The 19,901-nt window shown below is 45.6% G+C and overlaps 1 protein-coding gene across 10 annotated transcripts in view; it reads right to left on the bottom strand.

Moving 5' to 3' along the window:
* Positions 1-19,901, bottom strand: part of SGCD (sarcoglycan delta) — a 543,191-nt gene that overhangs the window by 351,503 nt on the left and 171,787 nt on the right. For 2 of the 10 annotated variants that reach the window (XM_072023531.1, XM_072023534.1), the window contains exon 1: positions 3,490-3,693. The exons of 3 other annotated variants lie outside the window; for them this stretch is intronic. The gene's annotated coding sequence lies outside the window, so the exon portion shown is untranslated. Of the gene's footprint in view, positions 1-3,489; positions 3,694-9,592; positions 9,721-19,901 lie in introns of those variants that run through there. 5 more of the 10 variants (XM_072023536.1, XM_072023530.1, XM_072023520.1 and 2 more) reach the window with 5 other exon arrangements.

The raw sequence follows: 19,901 nt of genomic DNA, 5'->3' as shown, positions 1-19,901 counted from the left end.
CGTCCAGGTGCACTGTTATTGCGAGCAGCTGATCACGGCTGGGAGGAAGAATGTGCAGAACTCACAGAAACACACAGTTGTGCTTACACCACCCCTTGATTAATGGGCCAGGAAAAGTTCTTTGGTTTCTTTTCAATGTTTTATCAAACTAAAACAAAAGCAAACAAACAAAACCACCAACAATATGTTTTCAAAGAGCATCCTCAGTAAAAATCCCTTGTTAAAATCAATGCGAGACAAGCTGTTAGCTGCATGTAGTGCTGGAAAGCTGCAGATGAAATGCAGAAAGTTCGCATGTGTTCATTCCTGATACAAAAATTCAAACATTTGCAGTTCCCTCATAAATCAAAGTTTGTCATTAAGCAACACCTAAAGTGCTATCTTGCCAAAACCTCTGCTAAAGCATCAAGGTAGCTGCTAATTATTTTTTTGACAGTCACTCAGGAAATATTTCCAGGGCCAGGAGCTGGGGGCTGGTGCAAGTCCTGCCTCCTTTAGGATTCTGGACGCCGATGGCATCAAGGCAGGGAAGCAGGTCAGGAAGTACGTCAGCTGGTGTCCAAAGACAAAAGGACTCCGAGGGTGATGGTGTATGGGAGCTTTTAGGCTAAGATACTTTCCTCCTCAAGCACCCCTAGGGGACTCGATGTAAACAGATAACAAAGCCTAAGGTTCTCACAAATGAAATAAAAGCAGGAGTAGACAAGAGAGAAAGTTATTTTTTCACCTAGAGAGCGACAGTGTTAGAAGATTGCCCTGGAGGCTTTAATCGATGCAAGTGAATCTTTTATATTTTTCTCCAGTATTTCCAAAATAAGTCAATAAGATGCCAGCACTTTCTCAACATAGAGTGACCATTTCCCAGCAAGCTTGAGTTAAAGTCTTTATCAAAAGAACTAAAGAAATGCATTATGATTTCAAGGGAAAATAGCAAGCAAGGAAGCAGAAACAGCAGGATAAAAGTATAAGGTAGGGTAGTTTTTCAGGAAAATTTTGTACTACGTTTATTTTTAAGTGTGATTAGAAGCAAATTAAGACTAGTTGAACCAGAGTTGCTGGTGCACAAACATACCTGCAGCTACCCTGGTCCATGAGAACAGCAAAACAACTCAGAAACGCACACCACCATCAGGCATTAACCATCCAGAGGCACTTCCACATTCAGGACCTCCTCTGATGAAGAGGACGCATCTACTTGTCCATCCGCCTCCTTGCAGATCGTGTAAAACTTCCTATGCATTCAACCAACTTCTAATGCACCCACCTAATAACCTATCACCCAGCGGATATGTGCATGCATATTGCATCCACACACATCACGTTAAATAAGGAGCAACAGACCATGTTATATAACACTCTTTTACATAATTATCAGCACCTGAATAAACGGCCCTGCCTGTCTGCAGGTTTGCATGCAGAATAGCTCTTGGCCAAAGGAAATGTAGGCAAGGAGCTTTCCAAAGCCAAGAAGCAGCTTGCAATCCCACCTTCAGCTGGAGCTTGGAGAATCTATTTCTCTAATTTCCTCTTTGTAATACTTGCTTTAAATGCACAAAGCGAAACAACTATCACATTTTAAGTTTTAAAAGTGTTTCCAAGTTACCTGCAAAAGCAAAGAGGCACAAATGAAACACATCGGGGCATGCGATTCACAGTTCTTCAAACAAAATGTTAAAGGCTTCCAGAAAGCACAACACAGTCAATGTCTTCACTGCACTCCAGTGCAAGAATTTCAAGGACTTAAGGGGCAAAGACAAAGGTAATCTTTCAGTGGCAACCAGAATATTGCAACAGCTGTACCTCTGCTAATCAAAGAGTTTAGAAGCAAAGTTCATGCACTGTATTGCTAAGAGGTGAAGCTCTCTTGTAGTAAAGAGCTTTTACTACAAGTAATCTTGACTGGGTTGCTTCAAAGTTGTAACTCCCATTTCTCATTTATCAGTATCATTTTGTCTCAAACTGACATTCAAAATAAAACTCTTCCCTTAAAAAAAAAAAAGTCTAAAAAAAAGTCTGAAATACCGAACTGGATAAACATTGCAATGAGAAGACAATGGGATTATGTCAATTTATACCAAATGAAACACAACCAAGACTTCCCTCCTTTGAGGAGATGCTGGAAGTGGGACAATTCTACTCTTGAAAGCACAGGGCACAAGAGCCCATCCCCACGCCTATGTAGTGTCACGGAGCAAATCTATCTGTTAGCAGGAGGACTCACTTCAGCAAACTAATGTCGTAACGTCGCTGGCTGCCCTATTCTGTGCAGCACACAACTGAGAGTTGTTCATTTTTCTTTTCAATGAGCCACTATGCAAGTGTTGATTTAATGGTTCATTTATCAACCCCTCTGAATATTAAGCAATTCATTTTGACTTAATTTGGACAAGTCAATTTCACCCATCCTTTCTCCCCTTGAAAAATGTGAATTGCTGTCTAAGGAGAGGCTATTTTAAAAGTTGATTTAACTTGGGAATCTACGGATTTTATACCCTTCCATAGCCTAATAAATATTTTTATCTAACTTTTTTTTTGTCTTTGCATTTTATACGCTATACCTGAAATTCACAGCTGCTAAAGCAAAGCCACCTCAGTGAACATTCTTAACGCTGCAGCCCAAAACGCATCTCCTGCAGCTCTCCTCCAGGACGACCACCACAACGTCAAGCACACCATCACTACAACCAAACAACCTCCGCAATTCTCTAATTCTTTATCAGCTCCTCGTTGCAAACCTGTTACTTTCCTTAAAAAGTTTTTCTCGCTAGATCCAACTGCCCAACAGGAAAAAAAAAAAAAAAAAAAAAATCAGCGAAGGAAACACCTATGCCGTAGGCTTGCATTTCAGCAGCAGAAGTTGGCAGCCCGAAGAGCTCCCGCGGTGCAGGTATGTGCGGTGCCGTGCGGTGCTCAGCACCCGCGGAGCGGCCCCGGGAGCACCTGTTGGAAACCCCCGGGGGGGTGCCGGTGCCGCAGCCCCCCGCACAGCCGGCGGGTCCCCCCGGAGCTGCTCCGTTTTTACCTGCTGCTGCTCCCGCGGCTCTCCAGCCCTCCGGCCGGGTCGCACCCCCGAGCTGGCGGCGGTCGGCTCCCCAGCTCCGTCCTGCCGCGCATCTCTGCCGGGGGGGCAGCCCCGCACAGCGCCGCTTCCAAAAGTCTCTTCAGGGAAGGGACTGAAGGGAAGGATCCCCCTCCCCCCCCCCCCATGCAAACACGGCCCCCCCACACCCCGCAAAGCTCCGCCGAGCCTCGCCGAGCGCCAAGCAGCATCCTCCCGACGCCCAGAGCCGCTTCGCCCTGCGGGAGCGCAAATAAAGGAACCGAGGAGGGGATGCTCGGGGCACCGCTACCCACCCCGCGGGGGGGGCAGGGGGCGCACGACCCCTGGGGGCTGCGTGTCCCCACGACGAGCATCCCCGGGGGGAGCCCCGCAACTCCGCCAAGTCCGAGAGCGGAGCTCCCGCGGGCGGTGCCGGGCGCTGCGCTCACCTGGACGCCGTGCGGGGTGGGGAAGGGGGGAAATTGGGGGATGAAGGGGGGGGGGCTCGGCCCCTCTCAGGACATCACGGCGGCGGAGCGGCTCCTCCGGCAGCGGGGGCGCGGCGCTGCCTCACGCCGCGGCGCTCAGCCGCGCCTCCCTCCCGCACATCCGCGGCCGCCGAGCCCCGGCCCCCGCTGGTGGCGGCGGCGGAGAAGGGGGGGGGAGGACAGCACCGGGGGGCGGCGGGGATGGGGGCGGGCCCCGCTCCCGTCGCCTCCCGCCTCGCCCCGCCCGCTCCGCCGCCGCCACCGGCCCCCCCCCGGGAGAGCCTCGGCTCCTCTGATGCGTCTAGGGGGTGCCTTCTCCTTCCCCCTCCATCCCTTTTTTCCTTTTTTTTTTTTTCTCCCCTCTTCATCCCACTTTTCTCCCTGGTAGCCGTTTTTCTTTTCCACGCGTTTCCCCATTTCTCCCTTCCTTGTTTTCATTCCCTCCCATTTTCCCACCTTTTTTTTTTTTTTTCTTTTTTCTTTTTCCTGTCCCCCATCCCCTTCTACCCCTGTCCACTTTTCCCCATCCCTCTCCCTACCAAAAGATTTCAGCACAGGATCCTGTGGCCAGGCGCCCAGCAGCCTCCCTCTCCGAGGAGCTGGCCAAGGGTTGTGGAAGCATGTCCCCAGGGGTGGGGGCTACAGCAGCCCTGATGGGCATCACCCCACAGAGCCAACCCCGACCCACAACTGGCTGGCACCAGAGGACACTTCCAGGGCCATCCTTCCCCCCTGCCCTCGGAGGTTACAGAGAAGTCAGCTTCCTCCAGAGCATCCAGCACAAATCAGAAGAGAGGTTTTCTGCTCTGTTAAGCCCAGGCAGCCCACCCACTCCTGGTTGCACCGAAATGCCCTAAAAGAGCCCAGCCACCAGGTCCAGCTGGCCCCTGAGCACCCAACCCGCACACTGGGCCATGGCATCCCTGCAGCAACAGGGCTTCTCCTGGGAAAGTTTCATTCATTACAGACAGGATCAGTGGAAACATCGTTTCCACCATAAAATGGTGACTGTTTTGCCACTACAAGCAAATGTTTTGGTTTCACCAGATGGCAATGGAGGTTTGTGCTCCATGTTTTACTGTGGAGTTAACAATCATGGTGGAAAGTTGGTACAGTTCACAGCAAACTCAGTAGCTACAGACTGGTATTCACTAGGACAAGGTTGCACCTGCATTCACGGAGAACTCGTCCATCCCATGCCTGTCTGCTGCTCTTCCCCTCCTCTGAGTAAGCTCAGACAACCTGAAAATTCCAGTAAAGTGCCAAGTTTTGGGTTCACTAGAGATCTGTAAAATCAGTGTCCAACAAAAGGACATTAAGCAGGGCTAAAGTTATAAAACCAAAACCTAAGATGAAGGTGTTACCCTGTTTCAGGTCTCCTTCCCACTCTCTGGGTTAAGGACTCGATTTATTTTTCTTTTCTGGGAAAGAGGAATGATCACTGACAAGCTGTGGCACAACTTAAACACCAGTAGGTACATACAAATCAGAGAGATTGTTTCCATCAGTTTAAGTTAGCTGCTACATCTGGACCTTGGAGTTAATCACTGGCAGAATAGAAATTTTGGTCTTTTAAAAGTTTATCAAAAGTCAGTTTTTGTTTTTTTTTTTTAATTTGTAACTCAATGAATTGATACCAATGTGGATGTTGCAGTCTTCATGGCCACTGAATATCACTAAAACAACACCGGGAAGAAAGAAAGAAAAAAAAAAAAAAAAGAGAGAAAAAAAAAGAAGAAGAAGAAAAAAAAGAATATATATAAAAAGAGCTTAGATTAACCAAAAATAAGTTTCTTTTTTTCCATCTCAATATCACACAGTTTGGAGCCCCAATGAAGTTGTTTTCTTACCACTCTAAAAAACTTGCAATTGATGACAAATGTTTTTTCAACAGTGCAAGGAAATTGCACTGAAGTCCTGCCCTGCACATGCACCTCTAGGCACGCACTCCTTCCTCCTTTTGCATTACGTTGAAACATGGCTCAGGCAGCAGTGTCAGAGCTACGCCTGTAAGACCGTTGCTGAAGAATTCAAGAGAATGTCTTCAAGAATGAAAAAGAAAAAAAGGAAGAAAAATTGGGAAGTATCAAGCACCATATCCTTCATTAGCACACATCAAGTGAGGCCAGCACCAAATTTGACCTATGGCTCTTCACTTTTTTTTTGTTATTCTTTTTAGTTTTAATTCTTTCCCCCACAAACTCATCCCAGTTTTTGTCTTTTCCTCCCGCTGACCGTGTCACTGTGCACTGGATCCAGTTGGCCAGCAATGGCAGGGAAAGATAATTCCACTTAGTGACTGGAAAAAACTATAAAAGCAAGTATGTTTCCCTAAGGGCCCAGCCCAGGATGATAAAAAATCCAGACCAGCAGCATATTTTCTTAAAATCAGTTTTTAATATCATCTCTTTTCCCACCGAAAAATAGAAGTATGAGAAGAGTACTCTGCACACTGAGGCATACTGGTGGATACTTCGGTTTCCCAGCTCTGGAAATCGCACCCCAGCTATACCCTCAAGCTGGGGAAACAGCACCAGTCTCCGCCCCAAAACTGGGCAAGCCCTCATCACATTTCAGAGGTGCCACAAACACATAAATGCCGTAGGGCTGTAGCTAAGCTTATTTAAAGTTATGGGGTCAGTGACAGCAGCAGCTGCTGCTCCTGACCTCAAGGGAATCACGGTTCTGGCTAACACCAGCTCCCTTCCTCCCATTTCTCACTGGACTTACTGGGGTGTGGGTTGTGCTCGAAGCTGCTGGAATGGGGTCCCTGTAGGAACCACAGGCTGGGTCGTGCAGCAGAGGCAGAGGAAAAGGCAGTGCAGGGGAAGATAAATAACTTTTTCTGTTAGGGCTGGCTCTACTTGTTTTCCCTGCCTTTCGAAATGAACAGCTGCTGCTCAGGTTTGCCAGCATCCAGCACTCAAAAACTGTGAGTGAGAGACTCAGAAATAGGATGATTGTCTGTAAAACAGTCTGATATTGAAAAAAAAAAAAAAAAAAAGGAAAAAAAAAGAAAAAAAAAGCTTCTTTTTATTTAGCTCGTGATTACTATGTCTGTAGGGATCCTTTTTCAAGCTTTTTCTCTCAGTTCGTGAGGAGCAGAGATCCACTCTTTTTTTCCCTTTTTCATTTTTTTTTCCAAATGAATGCTGGGATTCTAGCATAATCAACTAATTCCAGGAGCTGAGGCTTGAAGATAAAAAAAGTATACCATGTCGCAAAGCTCACAATGCAATCTCATTGCATTGGCATTGGCAGCGGTTCACTTGGCTCTGGAAATAATAAAGTGGGAGACTGAAATGACAAACAAACTGGAGATCCAAGCCCAAGTACCACCAGGGAATGCAAAGCAGATGGCCAGCTAAAGAAGACCAGCCCAAAGAATCGCTGTAGTCTTCGTAGTAAGATTACTGACAGCATCCACCGTGGTTTCCTCCTTCCTATGAACGTGCCTGGCATGGTTTGGACCTTGGTGTCCTTGCCCTGAATTATTAAGACAAGCAAACAAGCTGGAGAGCCCTCTCAGTTGCAAATCATCTGTGCACCCTCTCACAGCAGAGATAGTCAAGGGCATTGGGGAATCTATGCAAGGTTCAGGAACAACAACTTCCAAACGTTCCTGTGCCATCTTGGGACCACATTCCTTGCATTAACTGATCATTCAGCTACCACAAGGATAATACTGATGTGTGCTTTCAGGAAGAATCGATTATTCAGCATGCTTGTATTAAAATGTCTGCCGTCTTTCAATATGCCATAGCATTATTTCATCAAGAGAATTTGTTTAGAAGTTGCAAAATGAAATCTGTGCTAACCAGGAGCAGACACAATGGAAATTAGATTTTGGGACTCCCCATAAATATGCAAGAGTGAGCATATGAGATCATATGTAGCAATTCATTTTCAGAAAGAGGAAAAAAAAGAAACTAAATTACATTGTCTTCTGTCATATCCAGTTTGCCTAGCGGAGAAAAACACATGAGTATCAACCGTGACCATCAGAGGTAAGCAGTGTGATAAGAGCGCCCTGCAGAGCTCCAGCGGGACAAATCTTTCCTGCCTACCCCAATCAATACATTGGTTTATTGGGGAAGAAACAATTATTGCACAGCGAGTTCCAGGCTGCCAACCCCAGCAGATTCTCTCTGTTGCCAAATAGGATTTCTCTTCAGTTTATGTCCATCCCAAGCACTTAGCAAAGCTGCCCGGTTTTCTTGTGCTTCTAAGTATACTGTTATCTTCTCCAATTCTCACTCTCTTTACCAGTCTAGAAACACAGCACTGACCACTAAGTAAAACCTACGTGCTCTCCTCTGTGACTGTTCTCAGAGATCAGGATTTGGGACTTTGGACTCAACAGGAAAAGTTTTCCACAAGCGCTTGGAGCTAAATACCACTCGCCATATTTGGGGGTGTTGCTTCATTACCTGTTGGTCTGACATAAGCTGGATATGATCATTTGGGGCCGAGAGGGAATTACAGCCCCCCTTGAACAGGCACAGACCTCCTGTCCCGCTCTCCCAGCCCATCTGCCCACAGCCTGGTGCATCGCTGGAGCGCGGCCAGGCAGCCAGAGAAATGCATGCAGTGAATAAGGTCTTCCTTCCCCAGCAGCCAATAAAGATAATTACACAGGCCAGCGTATATTAATTTGAGTTCAGCCCTTTTCCCACTCAAATTAACGTCAGTTTGGCCGTTAACGCTGATGCTAGCAGAAGCTGACCCAACAGCACAAGGCCAAAATGAGACTGCTCTGCAGCTCGCTGCTTTTCCCCGTCATGGGTGGAAGGGAGCTGCTGGCCCAGCAGGGAGCTGGTACCAGTTCTCAAAGCCAACTGGGTGTCCAAGGCACCAGAGGTGGCTCTCACACCTACTGCAGGATCTCAGGCAGCGGGAGCTGCACCGTGATCAAAGCAGCACCACCTCTGCCCCCGCAGCACCGCAGCTGGGCCCTGGGCACGCTCATCTCGCTGGAGCTCATTTGCCAAAACCAGCACTAAGGGAGGGCAGGGGAGGAGGCACGCACGGAAAAATGTTATCCCCAGGGGGCTGGAGTCAGGGGAGCCGGCAAGCTTTCTGTGAGGGTGCCCAGGTGCGCTCAGGCAGGCGTGTGACACTCAGGGACTTCCAGCCCGGGTCTGTCAGGTTGTTAGTAGGCTTCCAGACCACAGGAGTCACTTGTTATCAGTATCAGGGATGACACTTGAAATATCTGGGAGAATCCATCATGACCTGAGAGGTTATGCTGGTGTAACGGGCAGCCCTTGTATCTCCTTCTCCAGGAATGAGGTTCAGACCTTACGTCTCCATCTCTGCTCTGTGCAAAGCTGGAGGGGGGTAACAACTCAGTGCCCCTGGGGCCTTCCTGCAGGCCAACAGCTCACCTTATCCCTCATACACGCAGATCTGGATGCATGCAGGTACACACGCACATACATAATTATTACCCTCCCCAGTTTTCCCCTTCAACAACATTTTTCTTTCAGGCAGTAGCCTGCCTATGAGTATGTCTGAACATTCAGACACACAGGCACTCAGCAGCAATGCTGGAAAGCCTCAGCCACGCTTCCATGGAGCACACGTAGCACACTGATCTGCACGTGCCTCAGAAACACACGCAGCTCTTCTCTGTTCATATTCTGCTGTTTCAGTAACTCCGCCGAAAACTTTGCTCACTGGCCTTGTATCACGGTGGGTGTAACTACAAGCAATTGCTCGCCTGCTACTCAGAGCGGAGTCACATGCTGGGACTGCTCATGTGCTGCTCGTATTTTCTAACAGCTGAGATGGAAAAAAAAAAAGAGAGAGAGAAAACACAACTATTTCTATCTGAGACACTTTCCTCTGTTGTCTGAATGCCCCCTGTTTCACCAATTTCCTTGAACTGGTCATTCCCCTCCCTGTTTCCACAAAAATAACTGCTTGTAATTCGGATCTCCCAGCTTTCTGCCAGACAGTGTTCGCAGATCGACTGCCAAGGGAAGCTTCACACAGAAAAAAAAGGGAGGGAAAAAAAAAAAAAAAGAAATGGCAGATTAAAAAGATCAGCTCTGATTCTTACCTTCAGAAGCAGACTCCGTTCAAAGCCCACAAACACTTTTACTTCGCTGGAAGTCCACCAACTATTTTTAGCTCCCCGTGGGGATGCCAAATACGGCCAGCAGCCCCCTCCCTAGCATTACTAATCTGCCCAGCATAACAGCGGGACACCTGCTGCTGGTGAGTCACTCTGTGTGTGAAGCTAATGGTATATATATAGGCAAACCACAAAGACAATTGCTTATTTTCCTCCCTAGCCTGTGTTGTTTGTGCCTTCCTGGATTCTAAGCACAGCAAATAAGTGCAAAGACAGACTTCTGATTACAAATTCAATGTAAAATTCTTGTTCTCTTCAGATCAGAAGCTGCAAGTGAGCTGTAGCAGAAGCATGTTTGCTTGTATTTGTGCCATTATACCCATGTGCATACACGTATCTGCACTTTCACACATGTATCCATCCTCAGTGTCACTGTGTTCATACAAACTCCAGCTCTGATACATGCAAACCAGTGTTTTCTCAGAAAGCATGCGTGGAAATTCAATGATTATAAACCTAAAGCCCCATCCTGGTCCTGCCTTCCCTACTCAAGAAAGAGCAAGCATGGAAAACAGGCATGTCCAGAGGAAACTCAGGTTTATAACCTGCCAGCATGGAAAAGAGACCTGCCACATGTCCCTCGTGCCTCATACGAGGCAGAAGTGGCTCAGTGGTTGTACAGCGGCTGTGAAACACCAGCCATACTCCCTTTTGTTTGCTTCCCAGCCATTACTTGAGGCGAGAAACACGGAGAGAGCAAGGCTTTGGTCTGCGCTGGGAGCCTGATTTAGCTCTCCCCTCAAGCCGTGTATTTTATTGTTATAGGCTGCACTTCAGAACTTCTCAGAGCTGCAATAAAGAGCTGCTAGGTCTGGCATTGTGATCTCTGGAAGATCTCTCTTTTCCTTCTTTTTTGTCACTCTATTTTTTTCCAAAATGTAAAATTTTGGTTCTTTCTGTCTTTGAAATAAAGGCTTTGTCCCAGTCTTCTCACTTGGGTAATAATGTGTATTTCTACTCCTGATGGACACTAGTACTCACCATTCCTAACCTTAGCTCACCCTACTGTCCTACTGTGGAATAGGATGAAAATTTACAGGAAATACTAAAAACATCTGACAATAACCTTAACTGTCATGGGCAGAATCCGTGTTAGGCATTGCAACACATGAAACTGTACCCTTTAGATTGGTGGATTTAACCATGTAAACGCATACGTTGCCCCCACAGAAAAACACCTGAAGTATTCAATGGATAATGAAAAAACTTCCTGGAGGTTTATAAAACCATCGCATTGAATATGTTGCACCAGAATCAATTTTAAATATATATATATACATATATATTCAAGATACCTCTGTTCCTAGAGAGTTCTGCAGATTTTCAAATGCATTTCTTTAGAGCCTTTCTTTTTATTTTATTTTACTTTAGTTTTTTTCTTTCACTCTATCTTCTCCTGTTGAACTGGAAGAAGTATGGTACAAACTAAGAAACTCTCTCAAACTTTCTGGTTCCCCTTCTCCAAGAGGAGCTGAGTTAGGCAGCAGCAAATGACCAGATTTTCCCTCCTTCAGCAGCTTAGGTTGTGTGCTGTATAAAACCCTTCAAAAGCTGAATGATGCTCCTAAAAATTGCTGTTACGTATGTTAAAGGCTCTTTGAGTGAGATTTTAGAAATATATTTCAAACACAGAAATTTAAAAAACAAACAAACAAAAAAAACTTTGCAAATCAACATCTGACCACTGAGAACGACCAACATCAGATCCTTCTCCCCCAGATAAAGATATTCAAGGATATCACGGACCCTTTCCCTCCTGCTGGATTCAGCAGAGCAGCAGGACTCGGGGCAGCACTGGCAGCTTCAGGCAGAGCAGGTCGGGCCGCACTCTGCGGTGCTCTATTCCCCTCTAGTGACTGGATTGCACCGAGGGTATTGAATCAGCTGCAGCCTTTCAGCTCTTCGGAGCAGCTGCATCCCTCAGGCACAAGCAGAAGCAGCTCTGGCTTTGTGCTTCAGGAGCATTGCATCCTTTTTAGAACCTGCAACCCCCCCCCCCCCCCCCAAAAAAAAAAAATCTTCCTTCGCATCTCAGAAGCGACCGGCTGTAAAGGGGAGTGACAAACCGAGTACAAGGGTCAGCTCTTCCTGCCACCCCTCCACCAACAGCCTGTGTGCCATTAACATATTAAGTTATGCTGAAGATCTATGTGTCTATGAAATTAAAAAAAAGTAGAAGCAGAAGATGAAAAAAAAAATAAATCAGCATGTCTGCCTTGAATCCCAATTACAAAAGAATTGTTTGCCTTAATTCTAAATGTATTTAGAATATGGAGCATATATTTCCAAAGGATGTTTTGTATTTACAGCGTGTCTGTCTGGTTATACTGCAGCAATGTAATTGTTTTCCTGCTGAGAATTATAGCAGTGAAGTTACTCTGGGTGCGATTACAGCTAATTATAGTTTCGCTTTGGAATTTAAAGGCTCCCCTGCACCACTCTCTCCTTTCCACTTAGACTCAATGGCCTCGGAGCGCGTTGTGGCTGCTGCCCGTAATTGTAGTAACCGAGGTCTGTAAGGTCACTGCCAGCTCCGTGGCGTTCAGGTGCCTTTGAGGTTTAGTTGCTGGAAATGGGTAAGTCATTACGGTAACAATGTGAGGGAAAATCCACAATGAATGCCCTGCACTGAGCCCACAGCTGAGACAGTATCAGCCAAAACTTCACCTGGGAGGAGCTTTAACCATGAGAAGATGGCATCCCCTGCCTGGCGATGCACTGGGCAGCCTTTGGGAGTGAGAGCAGTGCAAGATTTGTGTCCAAATGGGGTAATTCTTTACAAAGATAAGTTATGTTCAGGGTGGCTAGCAGCTGAAGAGCAGAGAGACATTCGTTCCTGTGCACAGACCCAGCAGAAGGTGGTGACTGCTCTGATATCAAACCTAGAGCCCTAGGAAAGGCTGGGTAAGGTGGCAGGCACAGCTTGGCCAAGCTGCAGCAAATTCATTGACTTCTCCCTAATGGGAAACAGTTCTTGACATTTTTCATAACTGTAGTTGTTCCTTTTGCCTCTAAATCTTTAAAGTCTGATGCTGGAATGAGGTTTTCTTCATAAATCACTTCCTTCTATCATACCTCTGCCTGTCGCTGCTGATATCCTGAGCAGAGAGCTGAGCTCACTGGAAGAGCAGGGAGGGCATCCAGAACACACCACAAAGCCCAGCCCAGCAGCAGCTAGGGTGGCCTCGATATTAATTCAGCACAAAGCACGTTGGTGGCTGTGGAACAGCTCAGGCCCCTCAAACTCTGCAGCTGGATGGAGAAGGGCCCCCAGGCAGCCCCGGTCCCCCCGCACCCCAGATGGCACAGCGTTGGGAAGAAATGTACTCCACTGCTGAGCGGCACCATGTGTTTCCAAACAAAATGTCAATGAGTTTTCCAGATTAAAACATTAAAAATGTATGAGCAGCAACTGTTGCACGCAAGGGAGCTAATAACGCTGGTAAGGTTTATTCCTTCTGAAAACAGGTGAAATCATGGTTAGGATCAACTTATGCAGTCACAGCTTCATCACACTGAAGGTCAGGAAGACTCCTTAGATCTACGTTTGACTTTATAGCAAAAGCTTGCATTTTACCTAGCTATCTCTGATCGAACACAATTATAATGCCCAAGATAGCCAACAGGAGAAAAAAGCAGCAAGTCTCACTCTGAAGCCATCAAAAAGCACAGAAACCTCTTTTTTCTGTGGAGAATTTGCTTTAACAACCAAAATCACTTTCCAGTTAAAAGCAAACAAACAAAAAACAAAACACACACCTCGTTTAATCATATTCTGTTCAGTTTTTAAACATTGGCTCTTCCATTTTTGTCTGATAAATCAGAGAGACTTTTAGGATGTAGTATTTTCTTCCCAGAAACAGGCTCATGCACAAAAAAATCACCTCAAACTTCTTTTGGTCAAACACACTGAGCTTTTCAGGCCTCCTATTTCCTCCGACCCTCAAATAATTGCAACCATTGTTTCCTACATGTTCTCCAGCTTTTCCATATCCTTTCAAAGTTTCAACACAGTACTTCGCTATTTCAGACCTAATTTTAACAGTGCTGCACATAGAACTAAAATTACCTCTTTCCCTGCTATTCGCCACTCCCCAGTTTATACATTTAAAGGCCGTATAAACTCATTTTACCAGACAATCACAGAGGTTCTTCAGAAGCACAGAGGCTTTTTGGAGCACCCTTCTTCCCATGAGTGCTCCCTGTGCTCCTGTGTGCAGGGCTGTGCCTGGGGACAGACCAACAAATATTGGATGGATTTCTCATCATCTTTATCAAAAGATTCAGGTTCCTCAGCGTCACTCTCCCTTCGTCTTCTTAGCATCCCACTTTCTTGATCTCCGTGCTGTGCAAAATGTTTTCATCTTGTGTCTTACAGCAGACCATTGATAAAAACTCTGGAGAGCTTTGATACTGACATAACTTTCACGTGCCCCAGAAACCCCAGGTCCGTTCAGTGCCAGTTCTGCATTGGGAGCTACTTGTTGAGCTCCATCAGACACCTCTTAATCCACTTAATGTATGTTCCCGCATTATTGAATAGTGCTAATGTTTAATCAGCACGTTATTCAGTACCAAGTCAAACACCTTACAAAAGTGTAAATGCACTAAATTTATACAATCGGTTTTGTCAACCAGACATGTAATATAATCAGAGAGCAGAATTAGGTTTCTTTGATAAAGTTTGCCATAAAGCCACGCCGTTTAGACTATTTACTAATTCAGTTTTGCATCAGCTTTTGAATTATTTAAACCCAAGTGATTACAAACTAACCAGCCTGCTTGGCTCTCAGGAAATACTTCTTCAAAACAGCCTTCTCTCTGAAATTAACACAGACACTTTTCATACGACCGGCTGAGTGTTATCTCACTCCTGAGGCAGCCTTTACTTTCAGGGGGATGGGGCTGAATTTGCTGCCTTTCGGAAGCTGCCACAGAAAAACTGGTCTCTGGTGGGACCAGCTGGCTAAGGCAGGGGTACCGTGCCCCATTCCTCCCAGCACCCTTCACAGCCACCCTGCTGACAGCACCTCACTAGCACTTCCAAGGAAAAGAGACAATCAAACAATTCTTCTTTACAGTTTTCCTTGCAAAAAGCTGAGAAGTGACTTTATCAAAAGAGAAAACCTGTGGCACTCCTGCATGCACCTGGCAGCACGCAGCCACTGCTGCATGCAATCTTGTGAGTTAGGGCCCCAGATAAGTCTGCTCTTTAACTACATTCGTACAAAGCCATTGCCATGAGCTTACAGGCTGAAGGATGGACATGTTTAGGAAGAGATCCAGCTGCCCAGAGGAGTTCTATAAAGTTTGAACACAAAGACACAAATTTCTTTGTATCAAAAACCCACCTCTTTTTGTTCAGACCAAGTTATTTGAAGGAGCCTAAAGGCATCAGGGAACGCTTTGCATAGTCCCCACCTTACTCCTTTAAGCAAGTTCATTTTGTCCTGCCAGAACTGCTGTTGCTTACCTCATTAAATAATAACGAAACCTCCAGGAATTCAGCAGAGAGCTGTATGTTTTGCACATAAAGACACAATGGTTTCTCAGTGCTCCTACTGTTATTCAGAAATCATGTAAAATGAAGCTGAGGCAGGGAGCAAAGCATGGCACAAATGTGAAGCCTTCATACTTCATGAGCATACCTCATTTGCTCTGCTGTCAGTAACTCAAAACCCCAATGAAAAGAGGAGAGGAGAAAAATTGAAAGAAAAAAAAAGTAAATTATATGCAAGCCACTAGACTCATCACTTAGCTGTTGGCAAAATATTGACTCCTGAATGATCTTTGTCAAATCTCATAAAAAAAACAGCCTCTAGCTGATGAATCTTGCCACGGGCATTAGAAGGGGTACTGCTGGAAGAAGAAAAGAAGGGAAATGGAAAAGAAGGCTTAATTTTAATTAAGTAAACTACCTATGTCTGCATTTGGTCACGGCTCTCATGTGATTTGGAAAAGAAAATGCTTGAGGGCTTGATTTTTGTTTGTTTTAAATATTCATGGCATTTCGAATGCCTTCTGTGCTGGGCTTGGTGGACCTGATCATAAACGGCTGAACCAGCTGTGGGGCTCCCTGCAGTGAAAACCTCGACAGCAGCAGATCGCTCATATGGCCACTCAGCCAAATCCCTACCCCACCACCAAAGATCACAGCAGAATACTTCCAGTGAAGGAGCTGCTGGGACCCCATGCAGGGGCTGAGCACTTCTACAGGTTTCAGGAGTGAGGTGGATGGACGTGCAGTATGTCTGTATCAGCAACCTAGATGTTTTAGACTGTATAATTGTGCTGACATGTCACCATGACCTCGGTTTTTGCACAGCCTTTAACCCAGCTGTTAAGGGTTGATGCTAGGAAGGACGGTGCTATGAACAAGGGGTAAGCAGTGGGGAAGAAGAAGAAAGTATTTATCTAGAGCAATAATTTATCACTTCCAGACAGTACAGCAGGATAAAGAATAGCCTCATAGTTAAGAGAATTGATTTGAGACTGAGAGGATCTGTCCCCACCTGGCAGATCTTGGACCTGCCAAACAGAGACATAAAATGGAAGAAAGGCTCCCAGTTCCGAGTGTGCTCTGAGGGGTGCCATGGGGACAAGCTGTGCTGCAAAGCCCCAGATAAAATCCCAAGGAAGAAATTTGCAGGACTTAAAAAGACCTGGATTTTTTGTCATAAATAATGTGCCGTAAGCTATGCTGAGCTAGTCCATACACAGTCTGACATTTCCAGTTTCACTGTAATCACTAATCAACATTAATTCAACATTAGCTCAGGATTCGATTTCTGATTTCTTCACCCAAATCATGTTGGCATCACACAATCCACCCAAAAGTCTCTCCCTGAGATAACGACTTTTTTTTTTTTTAAGTGATTTTTTAAAATCACTTCCAGTGATATAAGAATACTTCTAAATGTCAGCTACAGGCAGGAGAAGATAGTTATTGGTCTGTTTTTAGAGAGAATTTTTGGCTCGGCTTCTTCTTCCTACCCTGCTCATCACTGATGTATTTTTAAATGAATCCTAAAATACACACCAGGAAACTCTATTAAATAAAAATCATGAATGGCATGCAGACTGTGCTATTACTGTGCATAAGAAGATAACAAGACTCCAGAGACTGCCCTTTACATTCTGCTGCTCTCGCTAACTACAGACCTGGCCCAGCACACGCGCACATCCCACGCAGAAGGGAGAGAGCATCACGAGCCCCATACAATGTGTCTGGAAAGAGGCCGGAAGAATAAGAGATCAGAGAAGAAGAGAATTGGGATCCGTGAGCTCAGTTCTCTGTGTGCTCAATTAACTAAGTGATTGGACATGCACAATCGGAGATCCCCAAAGCGTCGTTTGCAGGTTATCGGCGATACCGGACATGAGCTGGAGCAGCACTGGGCTCCCAGTGCCAGCAAACTGGAGGAACAGATTAGATTTCTGAAAGCTTTTTAAAGCCAGGCTCTCACCTCAAGACACAATAAAAGAAAAGCTTTTAGATCATTCCTGGCAGAGGAGTTGGAAAGCTGCCATGTTCACACGGAGTAACTATGGTAATCCATATCAGGTTGCAGAAATCATCTTTAGCATAGAGTCTTTTAAGCCCTCCAAGAAGCCGTCTTCCTAATCTACTTAAAAATAAAAAATAAAGGATGTTTCAAGGCCAAGCAGTACCAATAACAGGATCAAAGACACTGAATGGGAAACAAGGTGAGGCTCCACATCCCCGAGCATCAACCCCTGGCTCTGTGAGGAGTGACAGCTCTGGTGCAAGGGACAGCAGCTGAGCAGGGGACAAGCACCCATGCTTCGCGCTCTGCGTTACCATGTGAGCTTGATCATGTCATTCGCAAGGAAGACTGCATAATTAAGATGCTCTGCAGAAAACCTGTGCTTAATTGCTTTGATGCTTAGGTGATTGAGAGCTGAATACATTACTGTGTCAAAATTACTGAACACAAAGGCCTTGATGCTGTTCCTGTCTGTGCCGGTGGAAATGGGGCTCAGAGTTCACCTCCACAGGCACCTGAGAATTGATGGAGCTTATTTACACCAGCAGCCACAGCCCTCGGTCACACTCCAACTCCGCTTGAATACTTGGGGTTGCACTGTGCCTGGTCTAGAGAAATCTGATTCTATTGTTCACTTAGGCAGAATCAGCAGTATAGAAAATCAAGTTTCACTATTTCAAAATTAGCTCAAGATTAAATTCCACTACTTAAATCCCCGTGGTAAATCTAGCCCGAACTTTTGCTCTGCTTCACCTAGCTGTGTGTGCACAGCATCCCACCCTGTCATCTAGTCATCTTCCCCAGTATTCCTCAGGTATCTGAGTGATCTTTCCATGCCTCTGAACACCCTTGAAACTAAGGCAAATGAACGTGACAGGAGCTGGACCCAAAAAGGATCAAGAAGAACAAGGGTAGCACAGAAACCTTTGAGGGAAAAGACAACATATGACCAATGAAATCTCAAATGGCTGTACTGTAGGAAACTCATATCAGACTTACTCTGCTGCTTTACTTTGCCACCTGCTGAGCCAGACTTCCCTCCTTGTAAAGACAGGAAAATCTCTGATGAGTCCAACAGAACGTCAAAACTGAAAACTGTTCCTCATCAATCTTATGGTAAAGGGCCAAAATCTGAGATTAGGTGTCTATCGCTGCACCCATGTTCTTTATTTCTTCTTTACTCCTTAATACAAAAGCTGAAATTTTCCTCAGTTGATGGGGTCTTTTTTTCTTTCGTATATGCAAAACAGTTGTACTTGTATGCACAAAGCAGCTGAATGCCCATCTGTCTGGTCTGCTCATACAAAAACAATACAGGGCAAACATCTGCATTTTGGCGAAAAAAAATAAATAGATGCCCAGAAAAATCATGCAGGCAAAAAGCCTCAGTGACGATAGACACTCAGCTTTGGAGATACTCCGAAAACCAGGAGTAAAATAACAATTTTAGATGGCAATTGCACCTGTGAGTGCAGGTCAGCATGCCCATGCCTTACAGGCTCTGACTGTGCTGCAGCAGCCCCAGCCGTGGAGCAGCAGAATGTCCAGAGCCTGCTGACAGCCAGCCACCCTTCCTATGCACGGGGATGAAGGACAATACCTTTCCATCAATGAGCTTCACTTCTTTGTATCACAATGACATTCCTTAGCACAAACACTGGTGGGACCTGCTTGCCAGGGCAGCTCTGCTGGTGGCTGCTGAGCAGACTTCACTTGCAGTGAGACCTGTGTATCCTCTCCATCTATTCCTTGTGCTTTGGCACAAGTTGGTGTCAGGCCTGGCTGCCCAAAATCTTTCTACTGCTTCCTCCAGTCCAGTCTCTACACAGGTCTCTGAGGAAGAGCCCAATGCAGGCAGAACACAGCTGCACAGAGTCCCTCTGTGAGAAGGCAACCACAAGCAATTTCATTCTCCCCTCAAGCAGTCCCTCGTATACTCCACTGCAAAAGAGACAGTCATGGAGTGTCAATGAGTATTTAATTAATAAGCTATTATAGAACTACTTTGCTAAACTGAGCATCCAATGAGGAAATAACATCTAGGGAGCAAAAGCATGAATGAGGCTCCAACTGTCAGCTTTATGGATGTCTGCTGTTGGGATACGGCTCCTTCAGCTGTGATGGAAGGAGCTTGCACTTTGGGAAAGAGATACAGGAGCTAATGCACACGCTTCTTGTATGCACATTTTCCACCTGGAAAATGTCTGTAAAGATACGGTCTGCTACACTGTGTCTCTGGCACAGGAGGGAGAAACAGATGGAGAGATCGTCTAAAACCCTTTTTTTCACCATAGTTAATAACCTGGAGCTCTTCTAATATCTAGCATGTGTAGGTTGGCCTCATCACTATGTGCATACTCTTCTGATGAAAACCAACTACATTCCCTGGCTGGATAATACAAAAATGTGTGACTACTTTACAAAGAGAACAGGATAAGCTCTTAAAACCACTGTGTCCTTTATGAAATGCTGTTTACAGCAGATCTGTCATGAGCATCAGTAACTCACCTAGCCATCTTAGTGCAGTATGACATTTTAGTGCCAGTGAAACTGGGAATGAAACCAGCCACATTTTGACACAAGTTTAGAAATTAGGAAAACCATTCTTTTCTTTTCTTTTTTTTTTTTTTTTTTCTTTTTTTCCCCTTAAGCTCAAAAAATGTTGATGTGTTCTAGTGGAACACTGCAGTGCTCCTGAACAAAGAACTTTCAGCACGCCATCTCAT

This window comes from Anas platyrhynchos, chromosome 14, assembly GCF_047663525.1.
Source record: "Anas platyrhynchos isolate ZD024472 breed Pekin duck chromosome 14, IASCAAS_PekinDuck_T2T, whole genome shotgun sequence".
NCBI classification, from domain to species: domain Eukaryota; kingdom Metazoa; phylum Chordata; class Aves; order Anseriformes; family Anatidae; genus Anas; species Anas platyrhynchos.
This window is presented reverse-complemented; position numbering and strand designations above follow the sequence as displayed.